Source organism: Propithecus coquereli, unplaced genomic scaffold (genome assembly GCF_000956105.1).
Source record: "Propithecus coquereli isolate 6110/MARCELLA unplaced genomic scaffold, Pcoq_1.0 Scaffold24, whole genome shotgun sequence".
Classification (NCBI taxonomy): domain Eukaryota; kingdom Metazoa; phylum Chordata; class Mammalia; order Primates; family Indriidae; genus Propithecus; species Propithecus coquereli.
In genome coordinates this window covers 1,758,871-1,779,435 of record NW_012147952.1, presented here as the reverse complement: position 1 = coordinate 1,779,435, position 20,565 = coordinate 1,758,871, and the positions used below count along the sequence as shown (strand labels likewise).

Below are 20,565 nucleotides of genomic sequence, written 5' to 3'. Positions count from 1 at the left end.
AACACTTGGCATGGCACAATCTATTATTGGGTGTCGTTGTTATTGTTTATATCATTAAAGCAGACAGCTGACTTGACCTCCCTGGCTCCCCCAGCTTTTTGGAACATGTCTCTGTGTGTGTGTGTGTGTGTGTGTGTCTGTGTATGATCCCTATGGGGATCACATACTAATTGAGGGCTGAGGAGAGGAGAGTCAGGCTCTGCCACTCTTACCACACTTTTTATTCCATGTCACCTTCTCAACCACTCTGCTAGTATTTATGCCTGGTAATTGACTCTTGTTTCTGTATTAGCTGTCTCAAAAATCTCTTGCCTTACTCCTATTGTTGCTGGAATTTTACACATGCTTCTTGGGACTTTGGTTTCTAACATCAACCTTACAACTTTATGATTCGTTCATAGAACTTTATGAGATCTCTCAAGCCACTGCTTATTTCAACTAAATTGAAGTCATTTGTGGCAAAGCCCTATTGTGCTAGTAGACTATAAATACTATATTCCCTGCAATTATAGACTGCTAATAGGCACTAAGAAATGTTTGCTGGATAGTGACACCTGTATAGACCTTGGTTTCTTGCCTGGCTTTCTACCCTTGGGTCTTACCTTGCCTGCCATCGTCAAAGCAGTATTTGCCCTGGAGAAAGTTAAATAGCCAAGTAAGATTTTATTCCAGCCTATTGCAATATGGGAGAGAGACCTCAGTCTGAACTAAATTATGCTAAAACAAAAGGCAGGAGAGTTTTTAAGTACTGGGGTGAGCTAGTAGAAAAATGCTGGAGGCCATTAGGGCCAATGGGATGTGTTGAGCACTTTGAGCAATTTTTTCCTGAATTTTCAAATGTTCTTCTCTGTCATTATGCCATATGTTTTGCTAATTGGTGCCCAAGGACATTGGGCTCCTTCCCGCCCTCCAAGACTGAGAGATAAGGGCACTACCTTCCTTGATAATTACCTTTCAAAGAGATGGCTCCCATGTCCTTGAGAAAGACATTTTTGGGTTGTAAAACTGGCAAAAGACTGCGAGAAAATATACATCTCAAAGGGGCAGAGAAAGAATTTACAGTTAAAAGTTTTTTTAAAGTAAATGCTCTAAGAAAAGAAAGGTCAGAGCCCAGAGTCAGGAAGAGGCCTGTCTAAAGTTTAGTTAAGCTGAGGGGAACATTAATGCCCTCTTTGTCACCATATTTTATTTTTCTTTGTTTTAATCTTTTTCTCAACATCAGTTTTTCTAGACTCTCTTGATTCTCATTTTTGCCCTCCCTTTATGTTCTAGTTTAAGTCAAAATTTTATTGAGCTAATATATTTTTTTAAAATCTTAAAAATTGCATTTATTTAAAAATGTATAAATTAAAAATTACACACAGACACATGCACATAGACACACACATTTAGATTTGGAAATGATCTTAAAATTAATCTCATATAACCTGTATCAAATACTTGAGTCTCCTGTATAGCATTCTACCTCAGTTTAATTATCTCCACGGAAGAAAAAGTTTCAGATAATTCTTCCTTTCTTTGGTTATATCCTCAGTCTCACAGACAACAATAGGCCGATTGAATCTAGTTCTTCATTCACATGAGATTTCCTGAAGTAATTGTATACACAGTTGAGAATTCATCTTCCCTTCCCTGCCATGTCTTCTCTTCTTTGGTTTAGATATCTACTACTCCATATATGATGCTAATTCAAGAAAACTCATTACCCTCATTGTTTTCTTCAACATCTCTTTTTTTCTTTTTATTCATTATGGGTACATAATAGTTGTATGTATTTAGATATGACACTCAGAAATGAACACAAAATTTCCTGAATAGAAGCTGACCAGTTCAGAGTAGAGAATGATTGCTTCACTCCTTCTGAACACTCTACTTCTATTAATGTAGACAGAGATCAAATCCCCTTCTAGTAACTTTTTTGTTTCACATATACCTTATTACTACAGTTTATAAACCTAAGTGTTGGACTTTACATATATTTTGTTGGGTTTGTTCCACCAATGTAGCTGGGAAAGACCATTTGGAATATTCTTTATATCCTATATTTCATTAACTAATTTTCCCATACTCCTGTAATCTGCTACATTGATAAAAATTACTTTATAACCTGAATCTGAGAAGAGCCCTGGATTCCACTACCCACCAATGAATGCTGACTCTTAGGGCATGTTCATTCAACAAGTTATAAATTTACCTCATTATTGCCCGATCTCCATTTTTCTTGTTTATATCCATACCTAAGATAATTCCAAATGTGCTGATAAAGCACCAATTCAAGTTTTCATTATTTTTGATTGTTTTCATAAATCTAACTTTTTAAAATTTCAAAATGTTAATGTTTTTGTTGTATGGATAAGCTGTATAATGCTAAAGTCAGGGCTTTCAGTGTGCCCACTGCCAAGGCAGTGTTCGTTGTATCCAATAGGTAAGTTTTTATCCCTCACCCTCCCACCAGCCGTCCTCTCCACTTCTTAGTTTCCAGTGTCCTTTACATCTCTTTGTGCCCATGTGTACCTATTGTTTAGTTCCCACATATTAGTAATGTCACTGAAAGCTCGGCCACTTGTCCACAAGGCCAAATCAGAAGAGCGAGGACAAGCTGTTTGAGGAGAAAGGAAAGAGAGTTTACTTTGGCCGACAAAAGAGGAAATATGGTAAACCTTCTCGTCTCAAAATCCCACATTTCCTGAACGTAGGCAGAAATACAGAGCTTTTAAAGGGAGGGTTCTCGGCTTCAGGCAATTACTGTGGTTAACTATTCTAATCCCCATCTTTGCCAAAGACAAATCCTGTCAACTCCACCAGCCGCCCACATGGGGGGCTGGTGCCACCTGGGAGTTTTAACAAAAGACTTAACCTGTCTCAGGGATGCAGGCCAGGCTGCAATTTCCAAAAGAGTGGGGAAAGTTTTAAAAAGACAAAATCTTTTTGCCCTTTTTTTGTTTTTCTAGGCCATTCTCTCTGTTACAGTAAGAATATGTGGTATTTGTTTTTCCATTCCTGAGATATTTCACTTAGGATAATGGTGTCCAGTTCCATCCAAGTCGCTGCAAAAGATATTATTTTATTCCTTTTTATGGCTTAGTAGTACTCCATGGGATGTACATCCACTTTATCTACTCATGAACTGATGGACATTTAGGTTGATTCCATATCTTTGTAATTGTGAATTGTACTGCAATAAACATCCAAGTGCATTTGTTGTTTTGATAAAATGATTTTTTTTTCCTGTGAGTATATAACCAGTAGTTGGATTACTAGATCAAATGGTAGGTCTACTTTCAGCTCTTTGAGGAATCTCCATACTGTTTTCCATATAGACTGTATAAGTTTGCAGTCCCATCAACAGTGTATATGTCTTCCTTTTTCTCTTCATCCATGCCAGCATCTATTATTTTTTGATTTTTTAATAATGGCCATGCTGACAAGGGTAAGGTAGTATCTCATTGTGGTTTTAATTTGCATTTCTCCAATGATTAATGATACTGAACATTTTTTCATATGTTTGTTGGCCATTTGCCTATCTTCTTTTGAAAAAAATTCTGTTCATGTCTTTTGCCCACTTTTGATGGGGTTGTTTTTTTCTTGCTGATTTGTTTGAGTTCTTTGTACATTCTGGATATTAGTCCTTTGCCAGATGTATAGTTTGCAAATATTTTCTCCCATTCTGTAGGTTGCTTGTTTACTCTGTTGATTATTTCCTTTGCTATGCAGAAGCTTTTTAATTTAATTCAGTCCCATTTACTTATTTTTGTTGCTGCTGTATTTGCCTTTGGGGTCTTAGTCATAAATCCTTTGCCTAGGCCTAGAAGAGTTTTTCCCCACACAAACAAATGGAAAAACATCCCATGCTCATGGATTGGTAGAATCAACATTGTTAAAATGTCCACTCTGCTTAAAGCAGTTTATGGATTCAACACAATTCCCATCAAAATACCAATGTCTTATTTCACAGGTCTAGAAAAAATAATGTTAAACTTCATTTGGAACCAAAAAAGAGCTTGAATAGCCGATCTTATGCAAAATGAACAAATCTGGAGACATCACATTACCTGACTTCAAATTAGACTACAAGGCTGTAGTAACCAAAACAGTACAATACTGTTATAAAAGTAGAGATATAGACCAATGGAACAGAATGGAGAACCCAGATACAAAACCATATAGCTATGACCAACTGATCTTCAACAAAGCAGACAAAAACATATACTGGGGAAAGGACGTCCTATTCAATAAATGGTGCTGGAAAAATTGGATAGACACATGCAGAAGAATAAAACAGGAGGTCTATCTCTTGCTATACACAAAAATTAATTCAAGATGAATTAAAGACTTAAATATAAGGCATCAAATTATAAAAATTCTAGAAGAAAATGTAGGAAAAACTGTTCTGGACATAAACCTAACTTTTAAAAATCAAAAGATTTTAAAAATGTATAGTAGATCCTTTATTTTATTCTCTTCTTCAACACCCTGGTAGCATTTATAGACATTTATCCCAACTATAGTAACCTAGTATTTAAGAAAAAACATTTCATTTTTAAATACATCTCAGCCTATCTGTAAAACTTATAATTTCTGTGGGAAATTGGTTATAAATTATAAATTATAAATTGTCATTATTACATTCATGAACAGCGAAGAAACAGAAGGGTCAGGTGTCCTTTTCTTGATTTCTTTGGCAGAGGGATATGTCTTCCCTACTTTCAAATCAATTAGAAAAATATTTTAAGGCATACGCCTTCTTTAATCCCCTATATAATTAGTGTTCAAACATGAATTTTCATAACTCTAGGGGTTTTTCTGAATTGGCATTCTGTAGATTTGGTAGAATAATAAAAGTTGTGGATGATTTGTTTAAATTTTTATTATGTAACATTTTACACATATGAAGTCATGCAGATATAAGTTATGATGGCAAGTAATAAAATACACATCCATTGCCTAATTTAAGAACTAGAGCATCACCAATACCGTTGTGCTTTTCCTTATAGAAATCTACTGCTTTCCTTCTGGGACGTAACTTTTATTCTGAATTTTATGTTTAGCATCTTCTTCCTTTAAAGAAGACTATTAGCACATATGTAAGTATCCTTAAACAATATATTTAATGTGTTTACTTATATAACTCATTTTGCAAATATGAAGTAGACATCAGAAATATTTACCCAGTGCTCAAATGACAGTAGACGCGAATGGGGCCAAAATGGAGATTTACGTGACTGGTTCCTCCTAGAAGATCAATTGGCTGCACATTTGACAATCTGCTTCTGTTTGGATCAACCATTAGATTCAGAGATGCTTTTGAAAACTATATTAAGGACAGTTTTTCCTATACTACCAACTTGCCAAAATTTCCTTGCTTTTGCTTTTTGAAAAGTTACATGTAGTCTATGCAATAATTTTGCTGATGTTAATAGAATATTAGAAAGTGAAAACATATTTAACTCAAATTTTAATATAACAATGATTTTGACCATTCTACCTGAAAAGTATAGACATGCACATTCATAGCTGAAGAATAATTACGCCATTTACTTATAAGTGATTAAGGTAACTGTAAAGTATAAGTGCTAAATTTCAGATACCCAGGCCACGGTTAGTTGAAGCCTTTTGTTTAGATTTTGCAAAGTCTTATGATCCTTTTTACAGGATCTTTATTCTCCCAGATCAGCTACCTTTCTGCTTATGTGTTTATTGATCCAATTTCTCTCCTACTTTATTGACATCTATTTTTTCTTAACCCACTATTGTTTGACATCTGCCTTCATGTTATGTCTGTCTCTACCAGTTTTTCCTTCCTGCTTTGTCCGGATGCAGAATGAATTTAAATTCTGGGTGTTAGGAGTCCAGATTGAAATTTTCTAAAGAAACTCTGGCCAGATCTAAAATAAGTTGTGTGATCACAAGGAGGGAGATGCAAAAACTTCAAGGATAGGGTGACTGATACAGAGATAGACAAGGAGGAAGTGAGATGCAGAGACAGGTGGGGGTAAATCTTTAGTACAAGATGAAAAAATAGGAAGAAAATTAATTTAAAGTTAAAGGAAATGTATACTAAGCACTTTTGAAAAACTGCGATTTTACCCATTTGAGCTGCTTGCAATCTTCACTGAGGCGCCCTGGTGATGTATGATTGAAACTCAAGTTTAATTTGTTTTCTTTTTTATCAAAGATAGGTTGCTGGGACTTGTTCATAAATGAGACGATCAGGTTGTGTTTAGATAGAGCTTCCACCTAGCTTGTAATATAAATAATTGGTGATTTTGTTTGGAACTTCTTGTTTTGTTTATATTACCTTTGTAAAATTTATACACTCACGGCATCCCTTCAAGTAAACTATAAACCTCTTGTTTGGCAGGATAGGACTCTGGTACTGGGCACTTAATCAAAATTAATCTCTTGAATATTAAGTAAACGTTCAGGAAAAGGTGATTGCTGAAGCAGCCAGGAATAAACTGAAGGATTGGAAGGCAGGAATGGTGTTTCTCTATCACAAATTTGTCACTTAACTTTCACTTTCAGCTGCCATGATTTCTATCACCTTACATTGAACTGAATTCTATGTAGTTTTTGGGTCTCAGCTTTGAGCTCTTTTATACAGTGAAGTATATCAAAGCCCAGGAGTAACCAGGAGCTGTGATAGGTCTGATCCTAGGATGAAGCTTGTTGTGTTACTTATTTCTTTGGGAATCTGAGGAGAACTAGGGCTCCAAGAAAGACATACAGTTCATCATTCTATAATGAGGAGACATTTTTTTCAAGTGTGGCTACAACCAATATCTACTATCTCTAGCCAGGGAATCTCTAGCCAGCTGAGACTGGGAATGCCTGCCCTGGAGAATTGATTGTGACTCCTGAATCCCCGGATACAGAGCCAGGAATCTTCTAAATATGAGGAAAAGTGATGGCCATAGGAAGTCCCCTAAGTTGGTGTTTGTCAAACTGTCACGTGTTTGCAACTCACCTTGGGATTCTGGTAAAATGAAGATTTGTGGGCTTCCACTGCAAAGACAGTGATATTGTAAGTCTGGAGTGGGGGCTGAGAAGTTGCCTTTCTATCAAGCTCTGGGGTGTTGCTGCTCTGCCATTTTGAGGAACATGCTTTGAATAAAACTTCCCTAAGTGATCATTGCACTATGATTAATTCAATCAGGAAAGAATACCTTCTAGAATGGGCTTCTTGAGGGCTGACCATTGGCTGGAGAGAGGGAGAAAAGACACATCTGCTTAGCCTGTAGGATTGACAGAATGAACTGTGGAGATCAGTGTGGTGACAGATAACACAATCAGATCACCTTTCTAGCCAGGAGCCAGTATCATGAGTGAAGAGATGAGCAGGGTTTGTGACCTGCGGCAGGAAACCTCGTCCACAAAACCCAGGTGCAAATGCCAAGTAATGAGGGCCACAGTGACTGTTGCCCTGGGGGTGAGTGACCAAATATTTCAGTCTGGGCATGCAGAAAACCTTTTAGTGTAGAGTCGTGATCAAGACTCAGGCTTTTGGATGAGGCAGCCTGCAGTAGAATCTCTGCACTACCACTTCTTAGTTGTGTTCCTTAGCAAGCTACTTAGCCTTTCTAGGTCTAATTTTTCTCTATATGAAAATAGAGATATTAATAATACCTTCTTCCCAGAGTTGTTAAACTTACATCAAAGCACTTGCCACCATGCCTGACACTTAAAAAGTGCTCTGTGAAGGTTAGTTATTATGCCTCCAGCAAGATAAATTTTTCCTTTGATGATATCTAGTGACTTCATCACAAAGAACTCTTTCTTATATATTTTAGTGTGAGATATGCAAAAAAAATAATTTCCACAGGAGCTGGGAATTTTTTAAAGTTATTTTGATCAGTGCATACATTCTCCTGTTAAGAGTAATTCAGTTTCCATTTTTGTGATAACAAAGCAGTAGCTAAAGCTATTTTGGGCTGTTTTCTCTTAATTTGCAATATAACTTGGAGAGAATTTTATCCCACAAATTAGTTAATTCTAGCAAAGCTAGAATGTTGGTCATTTCTGATATGATGACTCCTGTTTATCTCCTCGGGCACATCCTCACAACCATCAGAATGACTCTGAGCTCTAAGAATACAGATCGTGTCTATTCATTATTCATTCATTCTTTCCACTCTTACTGTACAAAGTCTATTCCCATTGCCATGGGGATACCTACTCAATGACAATAACCTCTTTACTTCATTTCAGTCATTTCCGCAGTTACTATTGTGTCAGGTTTATTCCGGCTCTGATACTGATGAAAAGGGAGAAAGAACCTTATTTAATAAAGTGAAATTTTTCCCACTCAATTTGCTTTTGCATCTCTTTATCTGCGTCTCAAATTTAGCAAGTGAAACATTTGTCCCAATGGATTATCTGAAATGCATCCTTGGCTGTCACATGCATGATTGATTTTAAATGTATGTCTGAATTCTTCCTACCAGATGAAAGCCCTAGGACAGCAAAACACGCTTACTGTAAAAATGCTTTCCTGTCATCGTCAGGTACACCCGTCATCTTTGACTTAACCTTTGTATTGTAAACAAGTAGTTGCTGGCAAGAGTGCATAAACAAAACCAATCTCTGGGGCTCTATTTTCCACGAGTCTTGCCAGGGAAGGTATCTCTCTAAGACATCATTCCATCTCGTTCTTTCCTGGCCCTTGGCTCTTTTTGTCGCTCTTCCTGCATGCCGTATTCACTTTTCCTGTATCCATTTTGAATCAGCCTCTGTGCTTCTCTGGTTACCACAGCTCAGCAACGTGGCACGGAAACTACTTAAGCCTTGTCTCTCTCTGTTTATTCTACCAGCCATATCCTGTTATTTGTCTGCCTTTCAGCTGCCCTTGTGTAACAGGATGTCTTCTTCAGTGTTATTTTTCTTGTTTAAATTTTCCATCTTTGAATTTTTTTTTTTTTTTTTTTGAGACAGAGTCTCACTCTGTTGCCTGGGCTAGAGTGCCATGGCGTCAGCTTAGCTCACAGCAACCTGAAACTCCTGGGCTCAGGTGATCCTACTGCCTCAGCCTCCCAAGCAGCTGGGACTACAGGCATGTGCCACCATGCCTGGCTAATTTTTTCTATATATTTTCAGTTGTCCAGCTAATTTCTTTCTATTTTTTTAGTATAGATGGAGTCTTGCTCTTGCTCAGGCTGGTCTCGAACTCCTGAGCTCAAAGGATCCTCCCGCCTTGGCCTCCCAGAGTGCTAGGATTACAGGCGTGAGCCACTGCACCCGGCCTCCATCTTTGAATTTTAATTTTAAGTATTTCCATTATTTTTTTAAAAAGCTAAAATTTTGCTAAGTGAATACAGTGTCTCTCTGTATTATGAATGATGTAATAGTACAACGTACTAAATTTAATTAGTTCTAATTAATGTTTCCAACACAAATGATCTTATGTTCATTCTCATCTCCCTTCAGTACCAGAGGGATAAAGCAGAGTATTCATGCAAAAGCTTGATTTCATTGCCTTAACAATCTTGATATTTTTATGATTTTTGGAAGTCCAGTTATATCCAATAGGTTGGACTGATTTTCCAAGAAGTTAAATTTAATATCACTGGAATATCACCTAAGTGCCAGTTCAGTTGTGACATGAGTTGGAAAACTGCCACTTGTGGGCCAAATCCAGCCTAACACCTGTTTTTGTAAATAAAGTTTTGTTGGAACACAGCCACACCCACTTATGTACACATTGTTTGTGGCCGTTTTCGCATTATAAAGGAAGACTTGAATAGTTGCAACAAGACTGTATGCCCTGCGAAAACTAAAATATTTGCTATCTGGCCCTTTAAGGAAATGTTGGCCTACCAGTGGACTTCCCAATATGCTGAGTCTGGCAAATTTCCATGTCAGGTCTTGAGGAAAAGTTTATAAGATGGTTACTCATAGAATATCTCTCTCCTCCAAATATGTGAAAATCACATATTAACCCATAGGAAAGACTAGATTATTTTCAGAGATAGGTCGAAGGTGTCTGCATATAACTAGGGTTGCCAGATAAAATATAGAATGGCCAGCTAAATTTGAATTTCTGGTAAACAACAAAGAATTTTTTAGCATAAGTATATCCAATGCAATATTTGGGACACACTTATACTAGAAAATTCTTTGTCATTTATCTGAAATTTAAATTTAACTGGACACCTTATACTTTTATTTGCTAAATCTGGTAACCCTATATATAAAGTAATGAAAAAAAGAAAAACCGAAGGGAAGTTAAAGCAACATCAGGCATTGTGTGAAGCTCTTAGTTTACTAGTACCTTTGAATGTATTGTCTGATACTTTTCCAGAGTTCCCCAATTCATATTCCTGCTTTGAATCAATAATGAGAGGCTTCCTTCTTTACACCCAGGTGTTTGGTGCACAGATGGTCTGCTTTCAAACTTAGGAATCCATGCTGTTTATTGAAATGTTCAGTTGTACATCAGGTTGCAAGAGGAAGAGCACTTTTCAGCACAAAATGAAAGGGAATTACCCAGTAGGACTTCATAGGTTTGATTTAGTCACAGGAGGAGGGCAAAGAATAAAAAGTTTACAAAATGAGCGATTGGGGAATTGGCAAGAGTCCACTTGTTCTGACACTGCTCTATCTGTAAGGAACAATGTCAGGAATTTTATCGTAATTAGAAAGCATAGGGTGATGCTGGATATTAACTAAGAGAAAGTAAGGTTCGTTAAACAGAAAAATAAAATATAAAAAAATTCTATATTAGAAGCAAGCTTTTGCTTAAGTGTGTCTTAAAATATTTAACAAACTCTTGTGATGGCTATCTTTCTCATACCAATTTTATTCTTCTAATTTGATTGCAGAAGAAAACACTTTTATACTCTATATGTTGATAAGCACATTTGTCCCAGTTGACTTTATTACTAACTTGCTGAGTGACTTTAAATCAATAACTCCAGCTTTTGGTTCTTGATTTCTCATCTGAAGAAGCTGAATTAGAAGATTTCAAAGTTTTTTTCCAGGTCTAAAACTCTACTTCCATTACATTCCTATGCACATTAGATTAGAATGTGATGTCCAGGAATAATGGCAATGGAAACCAATTTAGAGAGTTATATTAGTAGAATTTTCTGTTATTTTTCACATTTAAAAGTTATTTACAATGTGTCCAAATGATTAAAATTTAAAAGTGAATGTCAGCCCCAACTTTGCTAAATGTGACAGCCTCAGAAGCTGGCCACAACAGGTAACACTGGTTCCCATCAAATTCTCACAGACCTGTTGAAATCAGATGAAACACTGGATTCATATGTTAGGATTATCTGTTTCTATCATATTTTTATGAAATGTTTGTATGTCTGGAATTTTATTACTCTCTTTCGTACAAAGATTTTAGTTTCCTGGTAGTTCATAAAATTTTCAGACAAAATTGTGATTGATAGTAATTGTTCCATTATATGGTGCCTGGTTTGGTAATAGGTACCATAGAAAGAATATCTATCTCTTGCGTTGTTTGTGATGCAGTAATCTATCAGTTAGATAGAAAAAAATACATAAAGGATTATGGTAAAAATTGATAGGAAAAGACCTGACCTTTCCTAGGCTTAGTCACAAAAAGTTATCTAGTTAGGTCTTGAGATATCACAACTAGAGTTGAGGAGATGATAATATTGTGTTCTTTGTCTTAGCATTTTAAAAATATAAACCTGAGAAAGAAAAAAGGATATGTAAGTATGATAACATTAACTTATAGCTACTAAAACACTATTTTTTAAAATTAAATTTTTATTTGCACAGCTAGTACATGAAGACATTCTACTTATCCAAAATGAAAACATTATATATAAATGAGACTAAAATTGCCTTTGCCCACCACTCTAATTCTTCTGTTTTCACCTCCTCCTTCGAGTTTAGTCCTCTTATTGGCTTTGTGTGTGTCCTTTCAGATAATTTTAATGCATTTTTGCATAGAGATTTAACTCTTTGCTGTATTTTGCATGTGCTAACAAGCTTAGCCTGCTGTTTTTTCTGAAAACAAAGCTGCTTATGAAAGATCTTCTGCACAGGGCTTAATTATCAAAGCAAAGGGAGGTGAAAGACGAGTCACTTCAGGGGCAAGGTGTATGTGTGTGTGCACACACATATGTGTTGTATGTGTATGTATACATTTGGCTCAAAATGTTCACAATCCACTTTACACCTCAGTTTCCTTATCTGCAACCCAGAGTGGTGCAACCCATCTCTAAGGTTTTGTTGAGCTTGCAGTTTCTATTGATCTGTTATTTTCAGTGCTATTATAATATAGTTGAAAAAATGAATATGTTGCAGGATTTTTGCCCCCCTTCCATGGTATTTAGTTATAGTTTCTGTTTATGCAACCTAATATTGTTTGCAAAAGATGGATACATACTTCTTTGCTCCAAGTGGATTCTACTCATTCCTGGTTCCCACAGGCCAGGAGGGAAGATGCCATAATGTCAGCCTTTCACAGGATCACAAAATCATTCCTTGTGAGTTTTGTCCCACTCATTTGGAGTTGATCCTATTAAATTCACCCTCTTATTACTGCTCTGGGTATTACTATAATCCCCTCATCACACCGAATTTAATGAGCAATGCTGATAATGTGTATATGATAGTCCACAACCTTTCACTTCAGAGCCACAAATTAAGATGAGACTTGATTCCCCTTTCTCTGATATCTCACTTTCTAATTTTTCTCAAATTCACTGCTACCCTTACTAAATCATCAATAATAAGCAGAGTTTTTAAAAATCTTTTTGAAGTTTGTAATTTCTACACTTACAGGTCAGTTTTCCTTCTCTATCCAATAGGCAATTACGATATTATCTGGGCTCTGCATCTACAGCTTTAGGACTTTTCTTGTTGTTGTTGTTATTTTCTTACATTCTTTGAGCCTCCCCCCTCAGCCAGATTTGCGGTTACTCTCCACCTCAGATGAAGTCTGATGAAGGCAGAGGTCAGGCAGAGTGAAGCACAGGATTCACACGGAGCTGAACACAGAGTTCCCTGTTGTTGTTTTCAAAGCTATAAGACAAATGCAAAAACACACAAAAATAAACTTTACGAAAACATATTACATTTATAATTTCAGAGTCTAGTGGAAATCACCTTTTGAAAATTTGTACCCCTTTGTAACTATGTCATTATTAGAAATCTTGGTGCAGCTGAATTGCCAATTAAATTGAGATTTTCAAAAATAGGTCTGAATAACATTCCACCATCAAAAAACATTTTTATGCAAACACTGTCAGACGCTGCTTGGTTAAGGTATCTTGTTTCTGATGCTACAGATGTATCTGATGTATCTGGTTTGCTTCATCCAGCCTCTCTGCCAGTCTGACCACCTGTGATTTCTAGTTAAAACTCTATCACACTTAGATGATTGGAAAGCAGTATAGACATGTGAGGAAAAGATTGAACTGCAGAGGCCCAAACATTCTTTAATAATTACCAAAAAAATCTTCAGAGGGAACATGTTCAACAGAACATCTAATGAAATGTTTTAACCTAGTGAGAATTAATGTGTCTGTCTTGGATTTAATTTGACACTAATTGACAATCTTACGGTGTGTTAAAAGACGAAGTTAGTATGGTGTCCGTAGGAATTGGGGTTGTGCAATATATTGCTGTATATAGGTGATTTGAGTCTTGCTCTAAAAAAGTTTTGTCATAATTAAATCAACAATTCCTTCAAGATTAAAAAAAGATAATACAAAGCATGTTATGTCTATGTTAGTTTATGGCTTTTTCCAAGCCAATAATGCTCCTAGAGGTTTGTGGCAGTATTTTAATATAGTCAGATATTTTAATAGTAATTGCTTTCAGATTTTAGGGGAACAAGTTTAAGCACTTTCTAGATAACTGTCTAGTGCTGGTCTTAGTTCTCTAGGGTGCTAAGAGATTATGTTTATCTGTAATCTCTGTATCCAGAAGTTGAAAAATACTTCGATTAGAAGTGTATTGAAGAAAGTTGCAGATAAAATGATTTTTTTTTTTTTTTGAGACAGAGTCTCACTCTGTTGCCCAGGCTAGAGTACCGTGGCATCATCCTCGCTCATAGCAACTTCGAACTCCCGGGCTCAAGCGATCCTACTGCCTCAGCCTCCCGAGTAGCTGGGACTACAAGCATGCACCACCATGCCCGGCTAATTTTTTCTATATATTTTTAGTTGTCCAATTAATTTCTTTCTAATTTTTTAGTAGAGACGGGGTCTCGCTCTTGCTCAGGCTGGTCTCGAACTCCTGAGCTCAAACAATCCACTCGCCTCGGCTTCCCAGAGAGCTAGGATTACAGGCGTGAGCCACCACGCCCGGCCAAACGATTTTTATAGTACTAATTTTCCCAGTTTCTTAGATGCTACTTATGCATCAGTACTATTGATATCTTCTTTTTGCTAAGCCCAACCATGTACTCCCTGTTGTACATAGTGTTAGTGACAAATAAGTATGAAATTCTTTTCTTTTCTGAAGTCAGCAAGATAATCCTCACCAGTTTCCTTGTCTCTCTGGGTGGAGTTGTTTTTAAGATTGAATACATTGGTCAATGTCTACTCTGCTCTGAAGTGGTTGTTTCTAAAACGATCTTTGTAAAACTGTTTAATATAATTCTCTGGCTAAATGTACATAGATTCTCTTTACTTTAGCCTAAGACTATCCTATAAATTTGGAATACAACTCCTCTGATGCTGCACAATTTTAGAGCCATGCTATTGTCTAAAATCAGGCTATAATTTTCAGTACAGAATTGTGTGGAAAGTTTAAAAATAAAGTGACATGCCAATTATATTAAAAATCTTATACCCATATGCAAAGGTTGAATTGTGTACATAATTAATTGGAAAGTAGCTTTATCAATATTTTCCATATGGTGTTCTCTTTTATATTAATAATTTTATTGGCACATTGAGGTCAAATAAGTATCCATTAATAATTTATTTTTCCTTGCCTATGTATTTGAAATACATTGTAATCATAACATTTATACATTCTTGCATGTAATAGGGTCTCTGTTCTCCTTAAAATTTAGTATCAAAACCTTGGTACAAGAGTCTTAAAAGATAAAGGGTCAAAGTTAAATATTTTCAGCTTTGTTGGAATTACAAGCATACCTTGGGGATATTATGGGTTCAGCTCTAGACAACCATAATGAAGCAAATATCACAATAAAGTGAATGACACAAATTTTTTCATTTCTCAGTGCACGTGAAAGTTATGCTTACACTATATTGTAGTCTATTAAATGTACAATAGTAATAATGAGACCCCATTTCTAATAAATAAATAAATATTTTATGCTAAAAATGCAAATGATCTTCTGAACCTTCAGTGACTCATAATCTTTTTGCTGTGGAGGGGCTTTTCTCAGTGTTGATGGCTGCTGACTGATCACAGTAGTGGTTGTTGAAGGTTGGGGTGGCTGTGGCAATTTTTAAAAATAAAATGAAAATGAAGTTTGCCACATCTAGGGACTCTTCCTTTCAAGAAAGGTTTCTCTGTAGCATGTGATGCCATTTAATAGAATTTTACCCACAGTAGAACTTCTTTCAAAATTGGAGTCAATTCTCTCAAGCCCTATTGCTGCCTCCATCTTAAGAAATCACTTTCTTTGCTCATTCATAAGAAGCAACTCCTCATCTATTAAAGTTTTATCGTGAGATTACAGCAATTCAGCCACATCTTCAGGCTCCACTTCTAATTCTAGTTCTCTTGCTATTCCCACCTCATCTGTAGTTACTTCCTCCACTGAACTCTTGAACCCTTCAAAGTCATCCATAAGAGTTGGAATCAACTTCTTCTAAGTTCCTGTTAATGTTGATATTTTGACCTCCACCCATGAATCACAAATATTCTTAATGCATCTAGAATGGTCAATCCTTTCAGAAGGTTTTCAATTTACTTTGCCAAGAGTCATCAGAGGAATAACTATCTATGGAATCTATAATCTTATATAATGTATTTCTTAAATAATAAGACTTAAAAGTTGAAATTACTCCTTGATCCATGGGCTACGGAATGGATGTCGTGTTAGCAGGCATGAAAACACCATTAACCTTCTCGTACATCTTCATCAGAGCTCTTGGGGGACTGAGTACATTGACAATGCAAACAGATATGCTGTCATCCAGGTTTTGTTGTTCCATTTATAGAGCACTGGAAGAGTAGACTTAGAATAACTCTTAAAGATACTCGAATTTTCGGAATGGTCAATGAGCATTGTCTTCAACTCAAGCCCTAACGAGAGAGTCAGCCTGTCCTTTGAAGCTTTGAAATCAGGCATTGACTTTTCGTCTCTAGCTATGAAAGTCCTAGATGGCCTCTTCTTCCAACAGAAGGTTGTTTTATCTACATCAAAAATCTGTGGTTTATGTGTAGCCACCTTCACCAATGTAAGTTATGCTTACATTGAAGTGTATGATCTTAGCTAGATTTCTGGATAATGTGCTGCAGCTTCCCCATCAGCACTTGCTGCTTCATCTTGAACTTTTATGTTATGGAGACGGTTCCTTTCCTTTAACCTTATGAAAAAATCTTTGCTAGCTACATACTTTTCTTTTGCAGTTTTCTCATTTCTCTCAGGCTTCATAGAATTGAAGAGATTTTGAGCCTTGCTCTGGATTAGGGAATTTCGTGGCTGGCTTTGATCTTCTATCCAGACCACTAAAACTTCTCCAGATCAGCAATAAGGCTATTTCACTTTCTTATCACTTGTGTGTTCACTGAAGTAGCACTTTTACTTTCCTTCAAGAACTCTTCCTTTGCATTCACTACTTGGATAACTATTTGGTGCAAGAGGCTTAGATTTTGGCCTATCTCAGCTTTCAATCTGCCTTCCTCACTGAGCATTCTTCATTTCTAGCCTTTGATTTAAAGTGGGAGACGTGTGACACATCCTTTCACTTGAACACTTTGAGGCTGTAGGATTATTAATTAGCCTAATTTCGATATTGTGTCTCAGGGAATATGAAGACTAAGGGAGAGTGAGAGAGATGGGGAATGGCCAGTTGTTGAAGCAGTCATAACACACACATTTATCAATAAGTTTGATGTCTTTTTTTTGACAACTGGTAATCAATTTATTAGAACGGTTGACTTAAACATCTGCAAGGGTGACTTCAACCTCAACTCCTGGCTCAATACTGATAGAAGTAATTTCCTTAACAATCTCAGGAGGACTATGCAAGTCAATAAGTTGCTGTGGATTCTCATCTGGAAACGGTCCCAAGTCTTGGAACCTTCACCACAAGGAGTTTTTCTTGTAGTGATTCTTAAAGTCTTGGTAGGCATCCGAACTGGTCCTTTCCTTTCACTTTGAGATTCTTTTCCTTTGACCTCCAATCAAGTCAGCACACACTTTCTCCAAAGCCTTTACGTTGCGGCTGGTTAGGGTAATCCTAATTTGGTGACTTGCCACCTCTGGCTCCACGGGTGTTTTTCTGGTATCTTTAAAAGCCATGGCTGTGGTGTGGCTTCCTGACCGACTTGTTCCTTGGCAAGAATGAACAGCAGTGAGTCAGGAGCAGAAGCGGGAACAACACGGCTCCGCTGCACCTGCCACTGTGTCTTCCTCCTGAGTTTGATGTCTTATACGCGCACTATTTGTGGTGCCCCAAACAGTTACAACAGTTACATCAAAGATCCTTGATCACAGATCACCATAACACTATAAAAATAATGAAAAAGCTTGAAATATTGCAAGAATTACCAAACTGTGACACAGAGACACAAAGCGAGCACGTGCTGTTGGAAAAATGTCATCAATAGACTTGCTCCATGCAGGGTTGCCACAAACCTTCGATTTGTAAAAAATACAATATCTGCAAAGTACATAAAGCAAAGTGCAATAAAATGAGGTATGCTTGTACTCAACTCTGATGTTGTACTTCAAAAGCAGCCACAGACAATATGTAAAGGAATGGGTGTGGTGTTGTCCGATAAATCTTTATGTACAAAAGCAAGTGTTGGTCCATGGGCTCTGGTTAGCTGATCCAGTAGCTTTGGTATTTGACGTGTTCTCAGAAACATAAAAGCTCCTAAAACAAAGTTTCAGGCTGCCTTGTTCATGGTTTTATATTCCTTTTTAGGACAGTTTTTAGCATGTAGTATGTACATGTACACAATATAAATCTATTGAATGAAGAAATTAGTTTGTATTCTATATTCAATCAAATATATGTATATATATATATAAGGATAACGGTTATAATAAAAGAATATGGTAGGAGTGATGTCAATAAAAATGATGGAGTAGAGAAGTCCAAGAATACATCCTGCCTCTGAAACACTGGAAAACAGGGCAAAAACTGTCAAAATAAACTTTGTCAGAATTCTGGAGGTAGTCAAAGATTTACATTTAATCAGGAAAAAAGTACCTCAAGACAGGTAGATATTTGTGACATTTTAACTCAACCTTGACCCATCCCCACTTTCCCAGCTCAGCTTTGGTCTTGAAGATGACAACCCACATCCCCAGTGGAGGCTCCTGGGGCCCAAAGGGGCAGAGAAGACTTCTTGTTTCCAAAGAAAAGGTTGTTTGTTTTGACTTGCCTGGAAGTGCCCCAAAGCCTAATGTGAAGGAATTACCTTTATTTCTCTAATTCAGAACTCTTTCAGGGTAGAGAAGCAGCAACATGGCTATACAGACAGAAGTATTTAAAATATTCAAAGGCAAATGAGCTACTTGATGCCCCCTAAGACACATGGTACTAGTTGGGGGACACACTGAAAAGCCCGGGAGGAAAAACAAGAGTGATATGCTTTTGAGGAATAAGGACTTTGAAAAATTCCAGTGTATACCAGGAAGTCTACAAGGCCATACTCATACCTAAGGTTGGAATCGTGCTCAGAAACCACATAAAGACCCTAGGCTCTCACCTTGACTGATCTTCAAGCTCCACTAAGGAAAATTTATAAATTTATAACTGATCCTGGAATCAAAAGTTTTAGCAACATCAGTCTATACCAATTGGATGTTTCCATACAGGGTGCATTTTGTATCTATTATCTATATCTATATCTATATCTATGTATATCTATATACACACATACATATACATATATATTTCATGAATTTGGAAGGGATGATGATGACTCATCTTGAGAGGCATATACTCTTGAGATTTCAGAGAAAAGCCACTAACATTATGAAAGGATAAGAAAGTTGGATTTGTGAGAAGAGATGAAAATAATAGGGATCAATATAATGGGGTAACAAACTGAAGATGGATTTAATAGCTGGCATAATGTATAAACACAACAATTTGGGGACAATAAAAGAATACTGTGATATTTAGAGGGCAGAGAAAATTCTCGATTTTTATGGTTATATGTTTTGTTTTGTTTTCGTCTCAGAGACATATTAACAAGCTACTTAAAAAATATGTAAGGCCAGATGGGGCAGATGTGATAGTTTTGCCATAGTAACCTCTGTGACATGATGGTAGCAGACAGCATAAGAGCTGTGCCATCCCTATTTCTTAAAGTGACAATGAATTTGATTGTTTACTGGCCAAAGACAGTAAAGAAAATTATTGTCACTCTTTTCTAAATATTTATCAATATCTTTGACATTTCTTCTTAGGTAGGTCAAGAAAACTGAGGCAACTAAGAGGCAACAGGCAAGGGTAGGACAGATGGGATAGAGGATATGTATGAAAGATGATAAATATTGCAACCATGTTTTTAAAAGTGTGGTTTTCTTTGGCAATTTTACATAGAATATATTATCATCTATAAAAAGCAATTTCATTGTCATTTTGCTTGAGAGGAATGAAAGAATAGATGACCACTCAAATATTCCTTCATTTAAGTTAAGTACTAGAATCATGTTATTCTGATCATAACTGTCTCTGAATTCATGAATTCTTAGAAAAAAAAGAACTTCTGAAACAGACAATTTAATTCTTTAATAGTCTTACTTAATTCTATCCATTTTTGTAGATAGGTAGTATCACAAACATAGATCTAAGAAAGTTAGTAATGTGATCACAAGTGATAAACATTTTATCACTTCAGGAAGAAACAAAATCCAGCATCAGCCTGGAAAACTATGGAAATGTATCATTAGTAGTATCAAATTTCTGCTATATACAGTGTACAAGTCACTAGACTGAAGAAAATCCCCCAAGGGCCTTTCTGCTAAGTACAACAAATTGTTTCTGCCATAACATTGTCAACACTTGGATTAAAGGCAAATGTAAATAAAGAACTCAAATGTAACATTACTTAAAACTAGAGGAAACTTCTCTTTCTGACAACATTGTATATTAGATACCCTGAAAAACCTTTCGGCTATCAAACATTTAAAATGCTGGCTACAAAAACACATCTTTCTGTATGACTAACTCAACTAGTCATAAAGTAAGGGAAAAGCTAAAAGTCAAAACTTGAAAATCGTGGCAAAGCAGAAATCTAGTGAAGTAAGCAATGACTGAAGCTGTGGCTGCTCTGATCATCTTTCAATTCTCAACGACCTAGAAATGAACCCTACACATGGTACTAAAGGCGGGAGGGGGATAAATACAGGAGATTATGCTTAGTATCCTTATTAAAAAGTAACTTGGACTATGTACCCTATTACAAAGCTAGAAC

The 20,565-nt window shown here is 36.4% G+C and overlaps 1 pseudogene; it reads right to left on the bottom strand.

Moving 5' to 3' along the window:
• Nucleotides 1–17,068: 17,068 nt before the first annotated feature.
• LOC105811752 lies at nt 17,069–17,431 on the bottom strand (annotated as a pseudogene).
• Nucleotides 17,432–20,565: the final 3,134 nt, after the last annotated feature.